Source organism: Aquarana catesbeiana, linkage group LG04 (assembly GCF_042186555.1).
Source record: "Aquarana catesbeiana isolate 2022-GZ linkage group LG04, ASM4218655v1, whole genome shotgun sequence".
Classification (NCBI taxonomy): domain Eukaryota; kingdom Metazoa; phylum Chordata; class Amphibia; order Anura; family Ranidae; genus Aquarana; species Aquarana catesbeiana.
Window position 1 is genome coordinate 370,640,658 of NC_133327.1, and position 18,567 is coordinate 370,659,224.

The window sequence follows — 18,567 nt, forward strand, 5'->3', positions numbered from 1 at the left end:
AAGCGGAGGTTTTCCAATGGAGTCTCCCTCTTGTTCTCAACTTAAAGTCATTTCTACAAGCTACAGCTTCCTTCAGGCTTCAGAATGCCTGTTCATTCTTTTGTCAGAAAGGACAGAGAAACGTGCCTCATCTAGGGCGATTATGGCACAGATTGTCATGGATGTTGTGTTTCTTTAAATGCAGCTCTATGGTGCATCTCTGTTGTACTCACTTCCTGTTTGCTGTTTCCTGTTCCTGCTGGTTATTATTCAATTAACATGGCTTATGTACAGTAATGGCTTATGCTGAACATGGCCTCTGTTCAGTAATGCATACTTGCCAACTGTCCCGGATTTCCCGGGACATTCCCAGGACTTGGACGCCATTCCCAAATTTCTGGTGTCCCGGGAAATGTCCCGAGAAATCCGGTTCTTCATGATTCGCCACCGCTGCTAGAGGTCCGCGGCCGGCGGAGACATGCCATTTTGATGAAGTTCAGGAAGACGGCTGGGGGGGGCTAGACGGAGCTCCTGCGTCGCCGCCCACCCTCCGCCCCGCCTACCCCCCGCCCCTTTCCATATCAGACTGGCAGCGGAGCGGGGGGTAGGCGGAGCGGGGCGGAAGGTGGGCGGCGACGCAGGAGCTCCGTCTAGCCCCCCCCAGCTGTCTTCCTGTCTGATATGGAAAGGGGCTGGGGTTCTAGCCATGCTGCAGACACTACTAGGACACCTCTGAGGTGGGGGGGGGGGCGCACCGCTGTGGGACTCCTGATGTGAGAGGGGGCTCCTTTGGGGACACACACCTGATGCAAGGGGGGCTCCACTGGGGACACATACCTGATGCAAGGGGGGCTCCCTGGGGATACCTAATGCAAGGGGGGCCCCACTGGGGCCACCTGATGTGAGGGGGGGGTCCACTGGGGACACCTGATGTGAGGGGGGCTCCACTGGGGACACCTGATGTGAGGGGGGGTCCACTGGGGACACCTGATGTGAGGGGGGTCCACTGGGGACACCTGATGTGAGGGGGGCTCCACTGGGGACACCTGATGTGAGGGGGGCTCCACTGGGGACACCTGATGTGAGGGGGAGCTCCGTGCGGGGACACCTGATGTGAGGGGGGCTCCGCTGGGGACTCCTGGTGTGAGGGGGGCTCCGCTGGGGACTCCTGGTGTGAGGGGGGGCTCCGCTGGGGACTCCTGGTGTGAGGGGGGGCTCCGCTGGGGACATCTGATGTAAGAGGGGCTCCGCTGGGGGGCACCTGATGCAAGGACGGACTCTGCTGGGACATCTGACGCAAGGACGGACGGCTGGTGGCAGGCGACGTGGCTAGTGACACGCTCAGGGATCCCACTGATTCTGCATTATGGTGAATGATTTCATTTTATATTACAATGTAATAATAGAAATAAAGCACTTCAATCATCCTGACACCATAACAACCATGGTGCCAGGATGATTGAAGTGCTAACACCAGGTGTTTGGAGTATCTTTATCTTCTGATTGTTAAACTTTCTAGAATACACATATTTTTATTGTGTAGGATCTGGGGCTGCTGTCCCGTCATTTCCCTCTCCCCCTCTCCCCCCTCTCTCCCTCTCCATCCCTCATTCATCTCAGACTCTAACCACACCCTCTTGAGCCACGTCCATTTAAGCCACGCCCAGTATGTTGCGTAAACCACGCCCATTTTTCGCAGCACTTGTATATTTCCCTAAGCCACGCCTACAAACAAATGCCCCACCCCCTAATTATTGTACGGCTCCGCCTACAGCCACAAAAGTGTCCCACTTTTTTTTTTTACAATGTTGGCAACTATGGTAATGGCTTGTGCTGTCTTTACTTGGCTTGGCTCCTTTGGAGGTAGTGTCTGCTCACTCGACCAGGAGTGGGTCTACATCTTGGGCAGCTTTGTGTCATGTAGCTCCCGAAGTAATTTTCAGGGTGGTTTTTTGGTCTTCTATGAACATGTTTATGTCCCATTACTGTGTTGAACCAGCTGCCCTATCTTCAGTTAACCGCTTCCCGACCACCTCACGCAGACATACTGTGGCAGAAGGGCACATACAGGCAGATTAACGTACTATTAACTATTAACGTAACGTATTAGCGTGCCCGCCGGGAGCTCTATGACCGTGATCACAGGTCCCACGGACTCAATGTCCGTGGGGATACCCGCGATCATCTCACGATCATCTCACGGTGAGGAAGAACAGGGAGACGCTAATATAAACAAGCATCTCCCCGTTCTGCCTAATGACACTCTCACTGATCACAGCTCCCTGTAATTGGGAGCGGTGATCAGTGTAGTGTCGCACACAGCCCCTCCCCCCCACAGTTAGAATCACTCCCTAGGACATAGGACATACTTAACCCCTACAGCGCCGCCTAGTGGTTAACCCCTTCACTGCCAGTAACTTTTACACAGTAATCAATGCATTTTTAATTGCACTGATCGCTGTATAAATGTGAATGGTCCCAAAATCGCGCCAAAATTGTCCGACGTGTCTGCCATAATATCGCAGTCACGATAAAAATCGCTGATCGCCGCCATTGCTAGTAAAAAAAAAAAAATATCAATAAAAATGCCATAAAACCATCCCTTATTTTGTAGACGCTATAACTTTTGCGCAAACCAATCTATAAACGCTTATTGCGGGTTTTTTTTACCAAAAATATGTAGAATACGTATCGGCCTAAACTGAGGAAAAAAAATGTTTTTTTAATATATATTTTTGGGGGGATATTTATTATAGCAAAAAGTAAAAAATAATGCGTTTTTTTTCAAAATTGTCGCTATTTTTTTGTTTATAGCGCAAAGAATAAAAACCGCAGAGGTGATCAAATACCACCAAAAGAAAGCTCTATTTGTGGGAAAAAAAGGGCGGCCACGCAATTGTCAGTTAAAACGACGCAGTGCCAAATCGCAAAAAGTGCTCTGGTCTTTGGCCAGCAAAATGGTCCGGGGCCTAAGTGGTTAATTTTGGTTTACAAGTACTGTCGGTTGACGGTTTTAAACTTGGGAGAGGGGTCCTATAGGGGAGGAGTGGAGGCGGGGTTAACCCACACGCAGAGGCGGCTCTCTAATTAGGCAAATTAGGCGGCCGCCTAAGGCCCCGCACTCACAGGGGCCTCTCGGCCGCCTAATTTGCTTGTGCTCAATCACTGATGTCGATGCTGGCGGCTCCGCCTACCCCTGCTGGGGCTCTGTGGCTCAGGGGCTGACTGACAAATTGGGTACTGCCAGAAGAATAGCGGCCCCAGCACGGTCCGGTGGCAGCAGGTGCGGGGAGCGGGACAATTGAGGCCTCTAGGTGGCGGCAGCAGCCGCGTGACAGCACCCGGCTCCAGATGCCATCTCTACAAGGCGTGTGTGCGGGCGGCTGCATGTCCATGTGGGAGGCTGCTCCCTCAGCCTGCGCTCACCCGACCCCCCCGCACCTGCCTCCAGCTGAGCTGCCCCGTGACTGAAGATGAAGGAGCTCAGCCTCCAATCTCCTGATGCCACCGGGCCGACCAGAGAGAAGGTGAGTGCCCGTGCAGCCTTCCTGTGTGCCTGGATAGGAGGAGCGGTGGGCGGTGGCATATAGTGGAATTGATCTTTCTATATTCCTCCTGCAGCCGCTGAATCGTCTGCACGAAGGAGAGGAGGAGAAGTGAGCATTCAGCGGCTGCAGGAGGAATATAGAAAGTTCAATTCCACTATATGCAGCCGCCCACCGCTCCTCCTATCTAACTTCTTCTGCGCTCCCTGTGCTCTCCGCCCCTCCTTGTACTCCCAGGCTTTCCCCCATGCTCTCTGGCCCCTCATTGTGCTCCCCGGCTCCTCCCCCAGTGCTCTCTACCCCCCTGCTCTCCAGCTCCCCCTGCTTTCCACTCGCATTTTTTCTGACTCTCCTCCTCTCAAGCTCCCCCACGCTATCCAGCCCCCACCCCTCCTATGCTCTCCACCTTCCCCAGTGCTTTCTGCCCCCACACCCCCAGTGCTCTCCAGCTCCTCCCTGTTCTTTGCCTCCTCTCTCCTGCTCCTGCCCAGTGCTCTCACAGACTGGGACATGGAACACAGGAGGGTCTGCAGACAGGGGCAGGGCTAGGGATCTCTCTCACCCCCCTTTCCCACCTTCTCCTCTCTCTCTCTCCCCCCTCCCTCTTTATGTCACCCTCCTTTCTCTCATCCCTCGTCTCTCTCCCTCGCACCACCCCTCTCTTTCTCACCTCCCTCCTCTGTGTCACCCCCAGTCTCTCTCACCCCAGCTCACCACTTCCCACCACTCACTCCCTCTTTCCCCCCTCTCTCTATCCCCCCCCTCTCTCGCCCTCTCTTCCCTTCCCACCTCTTGTCTTTCTCTCTCGCACCACGGGTCTCTTCCACAACACTTCTCTCTCTCCCTCACCCCCTCTCTTTCTCACCTCCCTCCTGTCTCACCCCTACTCACCCCTTCCCACCACTCACTCCCTCTTTCCCTTCCTCTCTCCCCCCTCTCTCTCTCCCTCTCTCCCACACCTCGTCTCTTTCTCTCTCACACCACCCCTCTCTTCCACAACCCTTCTCTCTCTCCCTCACCCCCTCTCTTTCTCACTTCCCTCTTCTGTGTCACCCCCAGTCTCTCTCACCCCCACTCACCTCTTCCCACCACTCCCTCTCTCTCTCTCCCTCTCTTCCCTTCTCTCCCACCCCTCATCTTTCTCTCTCGCACCACCCCTCTCTTCCACAATTCTTTTCTCTCTCTCTCACCCCCTCCCTTTCTCACTTCCCTCCTGTGTCACCCCCAGTCTCTCTCACCCCCACTCACCCCTTCCCACCACTCCCTCTCTCTCTCCCCCCCCTCTCTCCCCTTCTCTCCCACCCCTCATCTCTTTCTCTCTCCCCCACCCACTCACTTTCTCACTTCCCTCCTCTGTGTCACCCCCAGTCTCTCCCACCCCCACTCACTCCCTCTCTCCCCACTTTCTCTCTCTCTCTCCCCCCGCTCTATCTCCCCCCTCCTCCCTCTCTCTCTCCCCCCTCTCTCCCTCTCTTCCCTTCTCTCCCACCGCTCCCCCTCTCCCCGTCTCTCTCCCTCCCTCCTCCCTCTCTGCACTGTGTTGGGATTCCCCCACTCTACTTCCTCCCAAGGCATAGGAAATTCTTAGAGGGGTAGGTTACCACCTTGCTGGGTCCCAGATGTTTTATTGGCTGCATATGTCTGATGGGTGAGGAGGGTGCCCTGGAAGTGGTGCTGATGAACTGTGTGCTAGATCCGTGCATCTTTCTGCAGCCATTTTTATTGCTTGAATTTTTTTCCATTATGGGCGTGAGTGGGGCCTCATGTGTAAAATTCACCTAAGGCCTCACAAAGCCTAGAGCCGCCTCTGCCCACACGTATGCTGCCATGGAGTCTATCAGAAAAGGAAAATTACTGTATTTAATAGGAAAGTATTTAATAGGAAATTTCAGTTTTTAATTTTTTTTAGGATATATATTATAGCAGAAAGTAAAAAATATTGTTTTTTTTTCTTCAAAATTGTCGGTCTTTTTTTGTTTATAGCACAAAAAATAAAAACCGCAGAGGTGATCAAAAACCACCAAAAGAAAGCTTCATTTGTGGAAAAAAAAGGACATCAATTTTGTTTGGGTACAATGTCGCACGACCACGTAATTGTCAGTTAGAGATGTAGTGCATTATCGCAAAAAAAGGCCTGGTGATTAAAGCGGAGTTCTAGGCTTTTATGTTTATTAAAAGTCAGCAGCTACATAAAGTATAGCTGCTGACTTTTGATAAACAGACACTTACCTGTTCCACGGTCCAGCAATGTGGCCGCACGGAGCCCTGCTCCTCTCTCCCTTCCTCTCCTCAGCGCCTCCATTAAAACTGTGGGCACCCGGCCGTGATAGCTTGCAGCTTCACGGCCGGGGTGCCCACTGCGCATGCGTGAGTTGCGCTGCACTCTCCCAGTGGAAAGGCAATCTTCTAGGGCCTGTCACATGTCCCGGAAGATTGCCGAGAGGGAGGGGCCACCTAGGGGGTGAGGAGGAGTCGCCTAGGCGGAAGCAGGAAGTGGGACAGGAAGTCCAACTCAAAACTAAGCATCTAAACCCCCCCCAAAAAAATTACATGCCAAATGTGGCATGTAAGGGGGCGAGGAGTGCTTAAAGCGTGGTGGAACTCCACTTTAAGGGGGTAAATCCTTTAAGGGCTGAAGTGTTTAATATATGTACCAATACATTTTGGATATTTTTACAAAAATAGTTTTGGTCTTGTGTGGGTGCCAGTAAAGTCCATCAGCTGCAGGACAAATCCTTGCATTTGTTTTTCATAGATTTCAATTTTGGGATGTGGCATGGGTAGAGGTTCCTTTTTTCTCAGCATTAAAATCCAAATACAGGTTTTAAAGAATAGGTTCACCTTTATGAAAAAGATAAATGCACATAATTTTGCAGGAAACAAAATGTGCATTCATTATTTTATTTCACTGGAACCTGCAGACCATTGCACCCGTGATCAGTGAATTGTGAGTGCAATGTCAGGCTCTTGCAGACACTGTCAATAGACAATGAGCGTGCTGATCAGCACGCTTGCAGTCCATTGAGAACTACAAGCCGTCTGCTGTGGTGGCAGTTTATTCATTCACTGATCTCTGTGAATAAATGGCACGGCTGTGCGGGTGCAGCCCCGAAAAGCAGCACCAATTTCAAATATAGCAGCAGCTGTGGGAAAGAGGAATCCCCATTCATTGGCACAGGGGATGGGTTGAAGGTAACATGTGCTGGAACATTACATGGTGCACCCTAAACCTTGATGTAACATGTTCCTAAAGGTAAAAGTAACATTTAAACCTTCCCCAACCTACTATTAAACATGCTTTTTTTTTGTTCTCTGTGTCCTTGTGGATGGAATTTCCCCTTGCTTCCTCTATTGTCTAATGCTCGTCATATAAAATGGAAATTGGAGAGATATTCCCATACTTATTTTCTGTACTAGTGACACAGACAGCAATAAAAAGTTGACATTTATAACCCTTCCTCATTCTAACAGACTCATACTCACCACCTGACCTAACAGGCCTCCTACCCAGTTGGTAGACCCTCTGCCTGTAGTGCCTGTTCTGGTTGAAGGAATCTATACCAGAGCTATCCTTGATACAGGTGCCCAGGTTACCCTGATGACCAGAGACTTTTATAAGAGGTACTTGTCATACCTGCCCCTGAAGAAGTTAGAAGATGTAAAGATTCAGGGTATTCAAGCAGAAGATTACCCTTGTGATGGATGTCTGCAGATCAAGTTGTCGTGTGATCCATTGAGGGATGGGAAGCCTCAGAAATTTGAGACACTGGCCATTGTTTGCCCTTGGCTGCCAGGGCCCTCAAGAAGTTCTCTCATTGTTGGGACCAACAAAGACCTGGTGAAGCAACTGTTGGCCTCTGTTGTTCCCAGATGTGACCCTCTACCCTCACTGTCAGAAGAAAGGTTGGAAGTGTCCCCTCTTCTCAAAGCGGATGAAGAGAAATCCAAAACAGAAGTAGTTGAACTGAAAGAGAAGGCTAGTGAGCCTACCGCGTCTGAACCAGTGAATCAGAGGAAACAAAGTCTTTTCCAAACTCAAGAGACTGACCTGATGTGTTGGATGAGAGTTCCGCTGAAGTTATTCTTACCCCTCAAGGGTTGTCAAGAGAGCCTGACCTTCTCACCACAGATTTGGTGAAAGGTAATCCTATCTCACCCCTTGACACATCTGTACCAGACACCAAGGTGCCGGCTGTGGGTACACAGAACAGCTCCCCATCACACGAAGATTGGTGGGAGGCTTCTCTGTCAAATTTGTGTTGTAAGATGAACCATTTGGAGTTTAGACTTTATGAAAATGCAACTTGTTTGTTATCATACTAACCTGTTTTCTCCGCATGTAAATGATAGCATGTAACAGGCAAAAATGTGTAATAGGAATAAGATTCTAAATAATTTTGGGGACCAAAGACTCAAAGCAGGGGGAGTGTGTAGCGCTGACAATTTTTGCCTGTCTTTCTAAATGTGATGTTATAAGTATGGACAATGCATTCTTTGGTATTTGGCACCATCTAGTGGCCAAAATGTGCAATGGACTTCTTTTATTTACCTTTTCAAGAACATGGAGATGTTACAGGAAGTGACTGTTTACACTATACAAGAAGTGACCTACCCACAATGCCAAGTGACCTCCCATGGACACTCAGCACTGAACTGCATGCTGGGTAGGTTATAAAAGGGCCCGCGCGGCCATTTTCTTTCTCTTGTTCCTGGGACCCATGGCCTGCCAGCAGGGCTCTGTGGGTGTGTGTGTCCCACAGAGTTGCGGCCTACATTGTGCAGAGCGGAACAGCAGCCAGCGATCCTGCCTTACATCATAGCGTGCTAGAGCAGCAGTGTGATCGTTCCAGAGACCCTCGAAGGAGGTAACCGAGGACTCCCGGTCGTCTGTGAGCAGCCTTTGATCCTGACTTACATCACAGCGGGCTGGAGCAGCAGTGTGATCATTCCAGAGGCCCTTGAAGGTGGTGATCGAGAACTCCCAGTCGTCTGTGAAAACGGAACAGTGTGACGGCGTGGCCGCAGCGAACAAACTAAGATACTGTGGAGCGGAGGCATCCATCTGTCTGGACCTAGATTGGTGAGAGGGCTGATGCCCAGAATGTTTGTACTGCACCCTTTCACACTTAGACTATAGACACAGTGTTGTTGGGACCTGTAGTCCCACAGAGAAGATCTTAAGCAAAAGGACTGAGTTTGAACAGGCCTCAAGTCTATCCTTTACTGTACTACTGACACTGTGTTACTAAAAGCCAAATTGCACCGGAGGCAGTTGCAGGTGTACTGCACTACAAGAATAGTTCTAGCATTCGTTTTCCTTTGACCTTTGTTTGTTCAACTGTCGGATTACAATTGGTACCACACAAATAGCTAGCAGAAGACAGAAGACCGAAAGGACTGCATCTCTCATTGCAAGGCCTTGCATCCTATTCATAAGGGGGACTGCATTATAAAAGTAGGGGGAGCTCCCTAGGAATTGTGTTGTGCTTGATTGTTTAACTTTGTCTTCTTGTGGTTACCAGAGCGTGCTGGAAGTGGGAAGGTGCCCAGTGTTGAGGTTGTTGCCTGAGCATTAGTCCCACTTGGAGACGCACTTCCAGGGGTTATATGGACAACCTTATGTGTACAGATTGTTGTGAATATCCATTGGGCTGTTGCACTACGTTTGTATGACGTGCAATTACTGTAATTACCATTTTATATCAGTTCCAGTAAAAATATGTTCCTGGTTAAGTACCACTGGTGTGGAGTGCTGTTCTTATTTTCAGCAGGTGAAGCAGCGGATATCCAGGTAATAACAAAGGTATACTATTGTTATACTGCACATTGTGGGGTTATCCTTCACTATTAGCTTCACACTAACATTGCACCACAGCTGTGTCAAGGGGACTGAGCCAAGTTATAGGGGGTGTGAAAGCAGAGTATAGGCCCAATCAAATACCAACAGCTCCTTCGGGGGTAAGTGCTACACAAGTGATAGCTTATCTCCCAGTAGCTCCCACAGGTCAGATCTCCTGCGCAGATCCCACTGAGTGCTGGACAGGCACAAGGGAGATACAGAACAGGTGCCCAGGGTTCAGTGCAATCATGGGCAGGAGAGGGTGCATGGTAGGCTGCACCCTCTGTGGTCTCCATTTTTTCCCTGGTGACCAGTTGTTGATGCTCCTACTGCATGATCTCCCTTGCAAGTGACTGTAGTATAGTATAGTATGCTGGGAGGTACTACAGCCGGATAGGTGCTTCAGCTTAATATTGCAACAAAGGAAAGAAATATGACAGATGGTGGTGCTTTTAAGGAGGGGGAGAAGACGAGGGCAGTGGAGGGAGGGGTTGTATTCACTATTTGATGCCATTTTGCAGGTATGTGTGTGTGGCGGGCATGGTTGAGTTCCTGCACCTATTCTCAAAAAAGCCCTGCACAGAGCTAACTTCATTCCCCCCCAGTGTGACAGTATGGAGTTACATGCTTTTCCATACATGGAAAAAATAGGTGTTTTCTGTTATTACTGGGGGATCAAAGTAGAAGGACAAGACCTGCATCGCTCCAGGATCCAACTGCCTTTAAGATGCAGGACATACAGTACTTAATTACAGATAAGTTAGGTCACTAAAGCTGTAGGGCTAAAAAAAACATTTTTAGACAATTTTCAGCTTTAATTCAGTGCCTGTGTATAAAAAATGTGGAATGGAAAATCCAGTTTTCACGCAGAATGTGAAGTCCCACTGGTTTGTTCCCTCCCCCCCAACCTGTAACTGAATTACAGGTTTTTTGGGGGGAGCAAGTACCGGTTTTTATTGGTACTCACTCCCACTTTCACAATCCTTGCCTAGGTGAGGAAGACCTCCCTTGCCCTATTTCTCCTGAAACATGTCACATGTCCCAGGAGGCTGCAGACCATTCACAAAGCACCACGTGAACTCATGCATGTGTAGTGGGGAGCTAGCTGTGATTCCTCAGGAAGACACAGCCGGCTCCCATATCCAAGGTGGCGGCACCAGGGAATGGAAGTGGTAAGAACAACAGGATGCAGAAAGACAGCACTGGACTTCAGGCACTGGTAAGTACCCAATTTTCAAAAGTCAGCAGCTACAGTATTTGAAAAATTCTTTTTTAAAGATTGGACTGGTCAAAGCAGAGTCAGACCATGTGTAAGCATCTTAAGGTAAGAAAGCAATTATTCTCCTAGTACAAAACAACTTCTTATATGGCTGACGAAGGATTCAAATTAGGCTGCTCCAAAAATCAGCATGCTTAAAACAATCTTTTGTAAAAAGGTCTCTGGATTACCGTACAATATATAAGTTTACATGATATCTAAAAATCTGTCTGACACAATTTCTAAACAGATGTTACAGGTTAGAAAATTAATTTTAGCAGCTCCCAGTGGGTCTTTGATAATGGTGCAAAAAAAAAAAAGGAATGTAAAGTTGGGTTCCAGTTGGTATTTTCTATCGCTACATCTAAGTCCCGTGGCGGACCATCCATAGAGGGCGCATGGGCGCTGCCCCCCCCCATTCATGCATCCGCCCCCCTGATCTACATACAGGGTGCCGGATCATATATTCCAATGGGGGGGGGGGGGGTTGAAGCACGTGATTAGAGCCAGAGGCTCTAATAGGTTTCAAAAAAAGGTGGACTCGGGGCGCAGAGCACTGCTCTCCGAGGAGGGAGGAGAAGGAGAGCACAGCCGGAGAAGACCCGCCGAACCCACCAGCCGCCACTGCAGAGGAAAGGGGTCAGGACAGCAGGGAAGAGCAGATCTGTACACCCTGGGGGGAGCAGAGCTTTGAGCAGTCGTTGGACACAGGCGAGAGAGAGAGAGCTCCACTGGCCAAGTACAGGACTCATGCGGCGTACAGCCGGGAGTGCCAGGCTGCTGGCACACAGTGCAATCTGTGTGGTGGTATGGGGTGCGATCTCTGGGCTGTGACTGGCTGAGCAATGTTGGATCTGAGAGCAGGCAGAGTGTAAAAAGTTCCAGGGGTTATGTTCCCTGCCTCCCCCCTGCTGATCGCACCTATGCCTTCGCTGAGGAAGTGACTGGCAGCACAGTAGGTGCCTTCTCTCCTCCGAATCGTTGGATCTGATAGAAGTCATGGCATCAGAGGTGTGAACTCATCTTCAGATTCCTGCTCCCAGCCTGCCTTCTTGTGGGTGAGTGATCCTATAGATGGCATACTAATTATGTCATAGTTAGTTATAACTGGTAAATAACTTTTCCTGCAGCACTTCTTTTACCTTGATTAGCTCTTTTGTGATCTGTTATACTGAGATCCATAGATGATCTAATATCCGTAACAGTCCCATCACCGGGGTCATTCTATTCAGATCAGTTTATGATGTCAGGTTAGTATGTATCTTTTCCCAAATCATCGCCTTCATTCATTGCTGTAGATAAAGTGCAATGTGTTGGACACAGACCATAACACCCTAAGGCTGTCTGAGGGCAGTATTTACAATGGGCTTCTGTAGTCACATAAGGTGTCAGATCTATATGTAAAAAAATCCTTGTGTCACGTATCTAAAATGCTACTTAGTTTACTGTGCAGCCAGCTCAGCTAAAGGAGCCTTCTACGATATGAAATTCATTATTTTCAGGTGACACCTTTTTATTTGCAGTCTCATTGAACAATACGGCAATGACACTTTGCTTTTTTTGACACTTCTAGGTGTTGTGTTCTACTCAGGACTAGAGATGAGCCGAACACCCCCGATTCGGTTCGCAGCAAAACATGCAAACACACAAAAAATTTGTGCGAACATGCGAACACTGTTAAACGGCACGAAAGTGAAAAATCAAAAGTGTTAATTTTAAAGGCTTATATGCAGGTTATTGCCATGAAAAGTGTTTGGGGACCAGGGTACTGCCCCAGGGGGCATGTATTGATGCAAAAAAAGTTTTTAAAATGGCCGTTTTTTCAGGAGCAGTGATTTTATTAATGATTAAAGTGAAGCAATAAAAATGAAATATTCCTTTAAGTAACGTGCCTGGGGGTCCCCTTAGTCTGCCTGTAAAGTAGTGCATCTTTCGGATGCGGTTTACTGTGCTGCAGTAAAATGACATTTCTAAAGGAAAAAATTTGATTTTTATAACAGCTTACCAGTAAAATCATTTTCTTTGAAGTGGGACACAGAGCCATAGTAATTACTATGTGGGTTATAGGCCACCTTCAGGTGATGGACACTGGCACGCCCTAAGACACAAAAGTGCACTCCCTATATAACCCCTCCCACTACTGGGAGTACCTCAGTTTTTGTAGCAAAGCAATACACGTGTATACTAGAAAAAGGGGAGAGACCTCTGTGTCCTGTGATATACTTCAAAGAAAAGGATTTTACAGGTAAGCTGTTATAAAAATCCTATTTTCATAATCGTACATCATGGGACACAGAGCCATAGTAATTACTATGTGGGATGTCCCAGAGCAATGCCAACTGAGGGGAGGGAGACACAACCAAAGTAGGGCAACATGAGATCAGAGGACTTTATACTGCTGCCTGCAGCACACTGTGCCCAAAGGCGACATCCTCATGTCTTTTTACATCCACCTGATAGAATCTGGTAAATGTATAGACTGAAGACCAAGTTGCGGCCTTGCAGATTTGAGCCATGGAGGCTTGGTGATGCACTGCCCAGGAAGCACAAACAGCCCTGGAGGAGTGCGCTTTGATTTGAGAGGGTGGAATCTACCTCTTTAAACCATAAGCTAGAATGATTACTTGTTGAATCCATTTAGAAATAGTAGATTTTGATGCTGCCTGTCCTCTTTTAGGACCTTCAGGCAACACAAACAAAACATCCGTTTTTCGAATCTGAGCAGTCGCCTTTAAGTAGACCTTGACTGCTCTCACCACATCAAGAGAATGTAGTGCTTTTTCTTCCATAGAACAGGGTTCTGGAAAATGAAGGTAGAACAATATTCTGGTTTAGATAAAAAACCTGACACTACCTTCAGTAGAAAGTTAGGATGAGAACGCAATACTCCCTCATCCTTGTCAATAATAATATTGCTCGTTACAAGAAAGAGCAGCCAACTCTGATACCCTTCTTGCAGAAGATATGGTTACCAGAAGAACTAGTTTTCTTTTCAAAAGGACCAAGAAAATATGTCGTATCGGCTCAAAAAGGCTGTTCTTGTAATGCCGACAGAACTGAATTCAAGTCCCAAGGGTTCAGGGGTGACCTAACTGGGGGATTAAGCTGCATTACACCCTGAAAAAAACTACGAACCAAACAATGCGAAGCAAGTGGTCGTTGAAACAATACCGATAAGGCCGAGACCTGGCCTTTGAAAGCACTCAAGGCCAGCTTCATTTCTAACCCCATCTGCAGAAAATCAAGGATTCTACCTATGACATACTTCCTGGGGTGCAAACCCCTGGATTCCTTCCAGGAGACATATGCCTTCAAGACTAATATGTGATTCTGGAGGCCGGCTTCCTTGCATTAACCAAGGTAGATACCACTGAACTTGACAGCCCACGTTTCTTCAGAATGTGGGTCTCAACCCGTTAAATTTAGCGTTTGTAAGGTAGGATGGAATACCGGACCTTGCGAAAGAAGGTCTGGACGTGGTGGTAGGGTCCATGGAACCCCTACCGCCATCCTTATGATCTCTGCATACCAAGATCTCCTGGGCCACAAGAATCACCGACTTCCCTTCCTGCTTGATCCTGCAAAGAAGTCGTGGACACAGGTAGAATAGGAGGGAAACTGATTCCACAGAACACCAAGGCATCTGTTTCACATGCTAGCGTATCCTTTGTTCTTGACACAAAGTTGTCGATTTCTTTGTTGAACCTGGATGCAAACAGATCTACATCTGGGATCCCCCATCTTTGACATATTGACAGGAAGACATTGGGGTGAAGGAACCATTCTCCCGGGAACAACTGCTGGCCACTCAAGTAGTCAGCCTGCTAATTTTCTATTCCTAGAATGAAGACTGCCGATGGGCAGAAAACAATGTACTTTGCCTAAGATAGAATATGATTCACCTCTCTCTGGGCCGCACAACTTCTTGTGCCCCCTTGGTGATTGATATAGGCCATTGCTGTGGCATTGTTGGATTGGATCCTGACAGGACAATTCAGTAAACTGAACATTCAGGCCCTCAAGGCCAAGTGCTCTGCCCGAATCTCTATAATGTTAATGGGCAAGGTCATTTCTGATCTGGACCACTTCTCTTGGACAGTTTCCGCTTCCAGAACTGCTCCCCAACCTAAAAAAAAGGTTGGCATATGTCGCTACCACTTCCCAGGTAACTGTAGGAAGGATTTTCCCCTTTGCAGATTTTTGGTTATTAACCATAAACAGGCTCCAGCGCACCTTTGGAGTCAGACACATTGGGAAATCTAAAGCTTGGACCTTCTTGTTCCAAGCCGATAGGATACTGTTTTACAGCAGCCTCGAATGAAACTGAGCATAACGAACGGCCTCGAATTAAGCCACTATCTTTCCCAACGACCTCATGCAAAGTTGAATAGAAGGATTCTTCTTTGCTTCGACCACCTGAATCAGTTGCTTTATGGCGCTGATCTTTGCCTGGGGCAAGAATATCCTTTTCTGGGTGTATCTATGATCAGACCCAAGTATACTAGCCCCCTTCATGGTTTTAAGGAACACTTCTCTAGGTTGAGAATCCAACCTAGGTATTCCACGTAGTTGAATGTGGTGACCATACTTTGGTCTAAGCGGGCTACCAACTGGTCTATCAAGAGCAGATCATCTAGGTAAACTATAATCGTTATACCTTGGGCCCTTAATCTGGCTAGAGGAGGGGCCAGAAGCTTTGTAAACACTGAAGGTGAAGTAGCTAGACCGAAAAGCAGAGCTACAAACTGAAAATGAAGTTTTTCTACCTTGAAAAGTAGATATTACTGGTGAGCGGGGAAAAAGGGAAAAGAAGGTATGTATCCTTGATGTTGATTGACGCCAGAAGTTCTCCTCCTTGTAGGATGGAGACAACTGATTGGATTGACTCCATGCAAAAAAAAAAAAAAAGAGCGGATATTCAGGAACCAGTTTAGATCTTTGAGATCCAGAATGGGTTTGACATCTCCATTCGGTTTTGGCACTGTGAAAAAAGGTTTGAACAAAACCCCAACCCCTGCTCTTTCATGGGGACCACTATAATCACTTCTTTGCCAAAAGATGGTCCAATGCTTGAAAGAAAGACTTATTTTTATCCGGATCCTTAGGATCTGAGAAAACGAGGAGACGGGAACTCTTGGAACTCCAGTTTGTACCCTGGAGCTATTGAGGAAGTCCCCCATCTGTCTCGACACTCTTCCTACTAGACCCTTGAGAACTGCAGAAGTATTCTCCCTACTCGAGCGAGCGGGGGCATCTCCTCAAAAGGAGTCTTTAGTATTTTGTAGGTTTCCTCCCCCAAGACTTCTGTCACTGGGGTTGACCCTGAGGATTACCTCTTGAATTTGACGGTGGAGGCCGTCGTGACTGCCTAGAGGCTGATTAGCTTGCTAAAATGAAATACGTTTACTCCTTTTCTTAAATGGCAAAGGGGTACTTTTTCCACTAGAAATTCTTTGGATGTATTACCCAAATCATCCCCAAACAGCCGTTTCACTGCAAAAAAGGAGACTAGCCAAAAGCTTCCTGCATGGCGCTTAGCGAAGGTGCAAGGCCTGAAGGATAGAATCTCTCATAGCGACTATTGCAAACATAAAGGTGCTACCGTGTTTCCCCGAAAATAAGCCCAGGGCTTACATGAATTTTGGCAACAAAAGACCCAGTAGGGCTTATTTTCGGGGTAGGTCTTAACATATTCTCTCTCTCCCTGCCTGCCAGGAAAACCCCAGTTTGAACAAACTTAAAATGCCCAAATCCTTTCTTTTACAGTAGCACACAATACAGAATGTGTGTGCCCCTGCAATCTAACAGTGCCAAACACCTCAGCTCTCCTCCACTTCTGCCAGCCGCCAGCGAGGGACCCCAGACCCCCCTTCCTCTGCAATGCTCGAAGCAGGGAAGAGAGCACACCAGCCAGCATGTGAAGAAATAAAATCTGTAAATACCGTGTAGAGACAGGAGTATCCATGCTGCATACCGCACACAATATGACATGTTGATTGCAGAGGCTTTGCACCGTACCCTTCAGTGACCCGCCGAAGCTCTGCGAGATCCCCCGCAGACAGGCGGGAGAAGAGACCAGCGGGGAGATCAGCTGAGCGCTGCTCTGTATCAAAGGCACCTGACACCGCTAGAGACACACACAGCACACCGTCGTAACAGGATTATACTGCATTTCCTCAAAAGGTACACAATCACCTCAAACTAGGGCTTACTTTCGGGGTAAGGCTTATTTTGCAGCCCTCCTGGAAAATAGCGCTAGGTCTTATTTTCGAGGTAGGTCTTATTTTCGGGGAAACACGGTAGTAGCTTGCCAGATCCTGGGCCTGCTGAACAGGAGAATCTTGAGCACCTGTTTAACTGGTCTCTCAAGAATTGACCAATTACTGTCCGCGCAGGCTAAAACACTCAACCTGGCAGAGAAAAAGTGTTTTTTTAATAGGAATTCCAACTTTTTATCCATTGGATCCCTAAGCATTTGAGCATTGTCTGCTGGAGTCAAACTTTTATTCACAGAGGATACAGCAGGGTCAATTGCTGGTATCCCCACCTTTAGTGAATTTTTTCCCCCATAGGATAATAGTGTGAAAAAACTTTTTTTGCACAGCTTGAGGAGGCTTTAGCGAACCCAAAGACTCAATTAAGGGTAGCATAAATGTGGAGCGGACCATTCAGCAAGAAATTGCACCATCAATCTTACAGATTGTGAAGCTGATTTCCCCCCCCCCCCCCCCCCGCATTTGACCCCTCAGAGGAGTCACCAGCCTCACCACGGTCCTCTGAGGGAATTCATCTTCTCCCGCCCCCAGTTCCTCAGTTTGAGGGTCCTGGGTAATGGAAGGGAACCTGTCGTGTTTTGTCCCACAATGGGATGCGATTAAAGCCGCTAACCTTTTTTTATAATCCTATCATGGCTGAGGAAAAAGACCTCTTTAGTAATATAGACAGGGGCTGCAGTGTTGAAAACAGTTGCAAACATTTCATGGCCCAGATGCTCACACTGACCAGCCACCCCCTCTCTCTCAGGGGAGGATGCCATTGTAGAGATGAGTAGGCTTTCCAGAGCTTGAGGGAGACCCTTTTAGCCCTTTTTTGGGGGTGTTTCAACCCCCCCTTCTGACCTTAGCCCGATGCACAAATGCAGAGGTACTACCAGAAGAAATCGCATCCACTGCTTGAGCAATAGTCTAGCAACTGCTGCTGCTGCTATTAACGCTCAGCCTGATGCTTTTAGTAAATGTGCTAAGGGAATGCCTGTGTCACCAACCTCTCACATGCCCCTTTTTGCTCTTGTGTTCCTCTGACATCTGCAGCCAGAAAAAATTGAGCTTTTAAACATACTCCCGCGCTGGACGTTGCAGGATGCCAACGCCGCGCTAAGCTCCGCCCTTTCCGTCACGTCGCCTCCCCCTTTTCAAAAGAGGGTTTTCCCACGCGAGTGTGGACCTCCGATCCGACGGGATCGGCTTGTGTGTGTGTGTGTGTGTGGGAATGGTAAGGAGGAGACCTGTGACAAGCCTCCGTGCAGGGGCAGTTAAAAAACGGAGCGGCATCGCTGCTCCGTTTTTGGCTTCCCACTATCCAGGAAGAGGGGGAGAGCTTTGTCCAGGTGGGGGGGGTGTTTCGTGGAAGAAAATCCCCCCTCAATCTTACCGGAGGTCTGAGCTGCTCGCCGGAGGGAAGTCTGCTGCTTCTGTGACACAGCGTGATCTTTGGGGAAAGCATGACAACTTACGTGCTCTATACAGCCCCCAGTGGTGACTCTTAGGCATGACAACATTTACTATTCTAAAGGAGACATTGCATAAGAAAATTTAAAAATTCCTTAGAAACCTCCACCTTTACCGCCGCAGGGATTTCTGTGGTAAAAACCAACAGACCCATTCTTCACCTCTTACGGTGGGCCCTGTTACAAAACCTTCAGGAACCAGGGACCCTCGGGGAACCCA